The sequence below is a fragment of the Macrobrachium rosenbergii genome, chromosome 48 (genome assembly GCF_040412425.1).
Source record: "Macrobrachium rosenbergii isolate ZJJX-2024 chromosome 48, ASM4041242v1, whole genome shotgun sequence".
NCBI classification, from domain to species: domain Eukaryota; kingdom Metazoa; phylum Arthropoda; class Malacostraca; order Decapoda; family Palaemonidae; genus Macrobrachium; species Macrobrachium rosenbergii.
In genome coordinates, this window is record NC_089788.1 from 40,932,572 (window position 1) to 40,941,433 (window position 8,862).

An 8,862-nucleotide genomic window follows, 5' to 3' on the forward strand; every position below is an offset into this window, starting at 1 on the left:
TTCTGTGGTTCTACAGTTAATCACTGATATTTATTATCAGATAAAGAGGATGACAATAATTGGAATAAAATATACTAACTGGCAACCCCACGAGTTTCCAAAGAAGTACAGTACGATCAATTTTGAAATTTGTAGCTTCACTTTTGGAACTTACTGTACCAGCTCGGCGCATGCGCTTTCCCTCGTCCCACTCCCACAATTCAAAGACCGTCATATCCAGTTCAAATTTATATTTAATGCTTTAAGTAAACTAAGGCATTATTGATGTTTCAAGTTAAATAATTCGATTTTGCATATCAGCACCCATAATTCAGTCAGAAAAGCTGAGTGTTCTTTTCTTAAATTTGAAATCACCATCGATTGTTGTATCACTTGAACCAAGGTCTGTAGAGATACAAGGTCAACCCATCTTTGTTCCAAAACTGACCGCTCTCTGCGCCGGCTGTTTTTGTGACGTCACGCGCTACTTTCTCCATTAGCCCACAACAAGAACAATCGTGCACTGATCCGACCACGTGATAATTTCGTTTGATGAGTGTTCAGTTGCAAAGCAGTGGACTTATGCTAAAGGAAGCGATGTTTTATACAATCCAAAAAAGTAAGGTGCAATGCGTAATGGTGCGTGGTGTGGTGTGCTGGCATCGTGGAAACAACTTGTCTTCTATGGCTTTGACTGTGACATGACGAAATCGCTTCTTTACAGTTTGATATTGAAAGTAGAATCAGCTGGTTACCCCGTAGTTGCCATGGTTAATGACATGAGTCTTATGAATATGAGGCTTTGGAAAACCTTAGAAGTTCATGCAATGAAAACATTTAAAAACCCAGCAGACAGTGAACGTGAAATTTATGTTTTTACTGATGCTCCGCATCTTGTAAAACTTATTCGGAATAATTTTTTAGATCAAGGTTTTACATTAGATGAAAACGTATACATATGCAGTGGTCCTGTGAGAGAACTTTTGGAGAGAAGTGTCAGTGATCTGCGGACAATGCATAAGCTTTCAGAAAAACGTGAATGTTAGAGGAGTCCAAAGAAGGAGTGTAAAATTAGCTGTTCAGCTTCTCTCAGAAACGACTGCTAAATCCCTGGAATATTTTGGTAAACAAGGACTGCTTTCGGAGAAACGCTGGAAGAAAACTATGCAGTTCATCTCTCGAATGCCAACTGACAAAAAGTGGGCATGCAATGCTTATGGGTTAAATTTAGAGGAACAAAATGCAATGCTAGACAAAATGGTTAACATTGCAAAACATTTGACAATGACTGGTAGCAAAAGGGCTTACCCGTTTCAAAAAGGAATCATGATATCCTCAATAACATTACCTAAACCATACAAAATGATGGCAGAAAAGTTTGGTATATCATACATCTTGACGTATAGATTAAACCAAGATGGATTGGAACACTTCTTCGGTTGCCTTCAACAAATGGAAGCATGTTACCAGCATCCATCACCTGCAGCAGTAAAGCACAGAGTAAGATGTCACTTAATAGGCACAGAGAGAGACTTCTCTCATGGGTTCGAAGCACAACATAGAAGAAAGTGGTAACGGAGACATGTCAGCAACTTCCTTTTCTTGCCTGAATGAGCAGAAGTCATCAACTTCTGATGAAAAGTGGCTGCAAAGTGAACTAGCCCTTTCTGCAATGTTGTTTTGTTTGCCTGGCTCTGATTTTGATGAAGGTAATGAGGAGGATAACATTTCAGAAAATTCTAAGGACACCTTCGACTTAGAAACTGCAATAGAAGAAGAGGGATTAGAATATTTAGGCAGTTTTATTGCAAAGAAATTTCCACAATACCCGAACTTAGGGTCAAAAGTGTCTGAGGATGATACCTCTTGGATTGGAGTAATAAGCAGAGGAAGAGGGTATCTGATGAAACCAAGCAGGGAATTTATTGCTGAAACTAAAAACCATGGAGAAAATGTTTAAGCGCCACCACGGCAAAAAGACCCTGAAAGCCTATCAACAGATATAAAGAAACATGTAGCATTGCCTGAGCAAGTTGTATCATACTTTGTTCGGTGTCAAACATTTTTCAGGATTAGGATAGGTCAATAATTTCTCAAAGTAAGGTTGAAAAAAGCTGAAGAAAATAGGTCTTTAATTCATTATTATATATATATATATATATATATATATATATATATATATATATATATATATATATATATATATATATATATATATATATATATATATATATATATATATATATATATATATATATATATATATATATATATATATATATATATATATATATATATATATATATATATATATATATATACCTATATATATAATATAAAGATATATGATATATATATATATATATATATACATATATATATATATATATATATATATATATATATATATATATAGTCATATGACCTAAGTAGCAATGAAAGAAATGAGAAATTACACATGATAATGGCATTTTATATATATATATATATATATATATATATATATATATATATATATATATATATATATATATATATATATATATATATATATATATATATATATATATATATATATATATATATATATATATATATATATATATATATATATATATATATATATATATATATATATATATATATATATGCATGTGTGTGTTTGTATATTATATTCTATGTATTACAAAAATAGATGTGAAATCTGTTAGTCTAGTTCAGTATATTTTAAGTTTCACTAGTTCACAATATACATAGGATTAGTCATTCAAAAATTTGATTAATAATAATGTGCAAGCAAATCTTTACATAAGTCGTATTTGTTGATGTTAATAAGACTAATAGTTCAACTTATAACAGTCGTAGGCCTATGTCTACAAAGTTCACACATATGAAGGAGATGAAACAACAATAGTGATGGCAGTTGGAGATGAAAATATTAAAACATAAGAACAGCGATGACCTTTGAAGTATTATAGTAACATCCTTTAATTAAGTAAAGTATGACAACAGTAAGCAGTATCAGAAAAAACCCTGTTTAAGGGAAACTGCAGGTAATTTCTCGGACCCACCACTAGTGTTCAGTTGTTTCATGCGCTTACAACTGAGTTGCCAGATGTCGCTATTATAAGCTGTTGTCCGAAAAGCTTTGAATATGTTGCAAAACATTTTTGAGTGATTGTACACTCGGCAAGGAAAGTGAGGATACAGTTTTCATTAGATTTTGTTCATCGAATTTTAATTTTTTTCTTTCAGAAAACACAATCTTGGTAAATTTACTCTAGAATATGAAATTACAATGCAAATTATATTATATATGTTAAATCTGCAAAACAAAAACGTTCAGATAATTAAAAACACCATGCATGTCCAAAGTAATCAGAATTTCTCAGATGACTTCGTTCATAGAGATCTAAAAGATAGTGTGTGGATGTCTCAGTGTAGTACTGTTTATCAGAACGGCAATATTTACTCGTTTTCCGTTATGAACTGGCTTATTATTGCATCATCATACGAGGTAATGATAATTTCTTTTATTTTTACACATTCATATTTGTATTTCACGGTCAGTTGGAAAGCGGTCCCCGGTTTAGCTGTTTTTATTAATCGTAGTCGTCGAAAATCGTCAAAAATCATAAGAAAACCTAGTTTAATGCTCTGTTTGAAAAACAAAAACTTTATTTAAAACCTTCAATGATTATTCTGCCATTTTGAGCGTTTCTCTCCATGATGTGAGGGGAACAGCAAGCCAGAACTTTCTGATGAATATATTTGAAAAGGAAAACACAAGTAACTGGATGTTTTTGACGATGCCATAGGCAGGAAAACACAAGTCTCTGGATGTTTCTTGACAATGCTCTAGGTTATCTCTCTCTCTCTCTCTCTCTCTCTCTCCTCATTGCTAAAACATACTATACATATATAGTATCGCTCAGTCTCTAAAAGAAAAACAATAATGAAATGAGTAGCTCTACATATAGGCCTAGGCTTGCACAACAGCAACTCACTCTCTCTCTCTCTCTCTCATAATAACATTGCATTCGTTCCTGTATTGTTTCCCACGTTTTTCGTTGGACATTGCTCAAATTTAACTCTTGATTTCATTGTGGAAGATCGCGTTTCCGATTATGCAAGCATTCCGTTCATTGTGGTGTCATAAATTCATTTGTGTAAGGTTACTTGCTAGGTTATGTCGAGAAATGTTTATTTTGCTCAGAACTGTAGCTGCAAATTACAACTTGAACGAATACTGTAAAGCTTACTACTGCATTTAAGTATCAATGATTTCAGAACCGTAGAATATGATTGAAAGTTATAGGAGGTCAAGCAAAAAACAAACACAATAAGACTGAAGCTCCTCCCCTTTCTGAAGTTGCCAGATGTCGCATTATTGAGCAATACATGTCCGAAGATTTAAAAAAACCGTATCCTAACTTTCCTTGCCGAGTGTACAGTACATCTAGTAGGCTACCCAAAAAAGGGCCTACCCTGGAGTACTGTACTGCATGACGTCACTAATTTATAGCGATGTATGGCAGCTCGGGTTTTAATCCGACTTAAGCTGTGCATCAAGAGACCTTGTATCTCTATAGACCTTGACTTGAACGACGACAACCAGCAGGTATCAGCTGTTTCTCTCATGCGCACCCAGTTCCACTTCTCATCGTTCACTCGCCGAATGAAATTCCATTTCTTTTCGCCCCTAACATAAAACCTAACAAAATATCTTGATAGTAATTTGAAAACCCTTTCCACCCTATAACTTGTCATGATGGGAGCTAGCTATTAATTACGTAAATACCAAAAGTACATTTTTAGGAAAAAAATAACTTAACGTAATTTTCCTAATGTAATTTATCGTAAGAAGAAATTAGAGTAAATTAAATCACGCAACAAATACGTTCCCATACAAATATGCTCTCAGAGAGGGAGAGAAAGAACTCTAATATTCTTCCATCATAAAGCGAATACTAAAATTAAATAAATGAGTAGTGGAAAATATACCAACTAGTTTGTAAAGCCAAGTACAATAATTACTTTTTTTCCTTTTTTCACAAAACTTTGATCTTTTTAGATCCCCCATCAATTCTTCCTATTACTCATTCGCACATAGTGCATGAATTTACATAAGAGCCCGTGTTCATTGAATTGTCTCCCATAAATATTTTCACAATAAGTGCTTCAGCCCGCGGAGTGAACTCTCGTGTGTTTCACAGAGCACACGTACAACCATTTAATAACAGTTATCAACTGTCGTGCATGAGTGGGTTTCCATTATCCAATGCTTGTGTATACTGCAAGCACCAAATCGCGCATTGAATGCAAACCCCAAACTTTCCTTTCCTTATGTCAGGAAGCAGGCTTCCTTTCCTCATGTCAGGGAGCAGCCACTAGTTCTTAGAACTAGCCATCCACGAGTGCAAGCCCAAGGGTTTCCCCTTCCACATTGCCACTAATCTGAGGCACTGCCAACGAATTAAGTTACTGAAGAGCTTACCTTTCCATTTTCCCTTTTACTCCTTACTCACATTCTGCCACGGGCAGAGTGCCATTTCCTTCAGTGCAGTTTGGTTGCACTGCCTTTTAGTGTTGGTCCCCGGAACACAATGGCACCCCAGTCCCACCAAGACATAGTACTAACATATAAGCCACTGCACCTGTACCTGAGATACAGAGTGCCAACGACAGTGTATCTGCCCATAAGGACCTTTGCTCCTTCAGGATCACTTCCACTTTACCAGCATATTTGCCCATAAGGATCATTATTCCTTCAGGATTGCTCCATCAGTGTGACCTTCACAAAGCACACAGTACCACAGTGCCACCTTACTGAAAAGGTGCCACACCACTGAAGTGCCACCAAATTACGAGACACTTCCCCACTGTCACAGACCATTTCCCCTAGTCGTCCTAATAGACTATAACCATGTCATTAGAACAGCACCAAGCCCTCATGAAGATGGGCAAGGACGCAGGTTGCACAGGACAGCAATTCACCCAGTGGGTGAAAGAACAGCTGGACGACATACTCCAGGTGGAGCGAGAAGAAAGAGACGATCAGAGGAAGTATGAAGAAGCTAAAACAGCAAGAGAATTAGCCCTCAAGGAAAGCGAACAAGCTCTCAAGGCAAGCCAGCTGGCTCTCAAGGAAAAGGAGCTCGAGCTGGAGAAGGCAAGAAAAGAAAGTGCTGAAGCTATGGCAATCCAACAAGCCTCCAACACCACACCTGCTGCACCAAATGCCCCGATCTCAAGCATTAATTCCCTAGTCCCCAAGTGGACTGAGGAAGAGCCGGAAGCATGGTTGGAGGAGATAGAGGCGCTCTTCAAAAATTACAGCACCACTGAGACAGAGACGGCCTGAGTGCTTACTAGTCACATGGAAAGAAAAGCTAAGGCAGCCCTCTGCTCACTGGAGAAGAGTCAAAGAGGCGACATGCTCGAAGTTCGTAGGGTCATCACAACAGCCTACGAAATAACCCCGGAGAAATGGAGACAACAGTTCTGAGGCCTTGCCAAGGAAGTTGGCTGGTCCTGGACAGAATGGGCCTGTCACAAGACCCAGTCTGGTACACGCTGGTTCAACTCCCTGTCATGCACAACCTTCGAGGACTTATTCAATCAGACCATGCTGGAGGATCTTTTCCAATGTGTGCCTGGGCCCCTTGCTGTGTATCTCAGTGATAAGCAGCCCACCACATTTATGGAAGCCTGCCATATGGCCGATTCCTGGGAAACTTACAACCAGTCCCACAGCATGTCTCACCGCCACATAGTGCCACCTGGGTACCTCTCAGGCTCGACTTGCCTGAAGAACAGGCTGCCTAGCAAGTCTATGTGCACCCACTGTAAGAAATTCAGACACTGAATCTGATTGATGCAACAAGTTGGGCAACATTAGGCAGCCCACTACCAACAACCAAAACTTCTCTCCCTTTACATCCACTCAAACTTCTCCACCAACAGTCATCATAGGGAAATCAGCCCATTCAAAGGGACCCTGCCGAAACTGTGGAACTCCAGGGCACTACACTGCTGGATATCCTGGTTGCCCAAAGCATATTCTCTCTACCAAGCACGTTAACCTGATTAGAACCATGACCGCCATGGCTGTGCCGCCAGATATGTCTCACCCCAAGCGGGTCTGGACTTGGTCCGTCTCAGTGGCACCCCTTGATGGCTCTAGCTTACCAGTGAACCTGCCGGCTACGTTAGACACAGGCTCAGATATTAACCTGATTGACCAGGCCCAAGTGCCAGCAAGTGCCACTGTCGATGAAAAGACCAGGTGGATGATGACTTGGATAGAGGAGTAAACCAAGACCATTCCCACAGTTGAACTTCAGGTAACCACCCCTTGGGGCACGCAACCTCACCCCCTTGGCATGGTGAATAAAATCAGGCACAGAGTGGAGTTCCTGTTGGGACGAGACCTCCTCTGGGGATGTCCTTCCCCAGTGTCACTCTGTTGCCTAGCTACCTCCACCAGGGAGGCCTTAACTCCAACCTCACTTGACTGGGACACCGCCACTGTGACAGGCATGCCACCGTCAGCCTTACCATCCAATCCCCAAGGTGTTCGATGGAAGGGGCACTCTCCGTGCAACTCCAGGCCAAGTCCTTGATTCTCACAAAAGGACAGCCACCAAAAGTTTCCTCCCTCACTATGAAGGGAAATCGCCAGGTACCGCTGCAAGACCTGTAATGTAACAGATCACTCAGCGAATTGGGCTAGGTGCCCTAGCAAGCAAAATGCAGCGGACACCACACCCAGAACAATTCCAAGAGGTTCTGCCCTCCACCCAAGACTGGAATCTCTGTCTCACCCTACCTCAGGTAAACCAAGGGGTTTTGCACCCCCGGGTCCCTTGTCAGCCACGCCTGACTCCAACTCTCTGCCAGTGCCACCTGGGAGACCTGAGCAGTGCCAAGCTCCGTCTATCTCGGACGTAGCACCTCCACTAACCTTAATCTCTGTGCCTGACCCCGAGTTAGTGCCAGTCCCGGTTCCAAATTGTTGTGAGTTTGCAACAGTTGGCAGTACTGTAATCTGCAACATTCATTTGTTTTTTTGTCTACGGGGTCCACATTGTAAAACCTTTTTGTGTCTATGAGTCCTGAATAAACGCTCACCCAAGGAAGATGTGTTTCATCGATCTGCCTCAATCCTTGGAAACTGAATATCTAATTAGTCATTTAGCCCCATATTATCACAGGTTATGGCCCCAGAAGCTAATTGAGAAGAACAGATACTGATTTCGACAAGAGATTGAAGGTATTACTGGACACTGTGATTCAAGATGGGTGAACCCGGCTTGGCGCCATGAAGCTTCGGAATCATGAAGTTGAAAGGACGAGAAGACTGTGAGAATTGGTGTTTCTCCATGACTAACTATTTAAGAAGATAGGGATTGTGGTCGGCTGTGCAAGGGACCGATATGGCAGATGGGAAGGGGCACCACGAAGAACGAGCTCTTGCTGACATATGCCTCATGGTAGACCCTCAAAATTATCAGTACGTGAGCTGTGCAAAAACAGCTAAAGAGACATGGGAAGCTCTGAAAACGAAGTTTGAAACCAAAGGCCATTGGCAGTATGTACATCTGGTTCGAGCCATGAGCCAGGCAAGGTTTCAGGATTTCACTGATATGGAGGGCTATATTGCACACATCACCTCTCTGGGGCAAGAAATGAAAAGTCTGGGAGGAGAAGTTAAGGACAAGTACCTGATAGCCATGATATTTCAAGGATTGCCTAGTGGCTATGACAGTTTGGTCATGACTCTGTGTGCTGGGGAAAAGGATATGGTTTTGGATACTGTCATCACCAAACTACTGGACGATAGTCAGCGTAGGGATGTCACTGGTGCTGAGTCTGGCAATT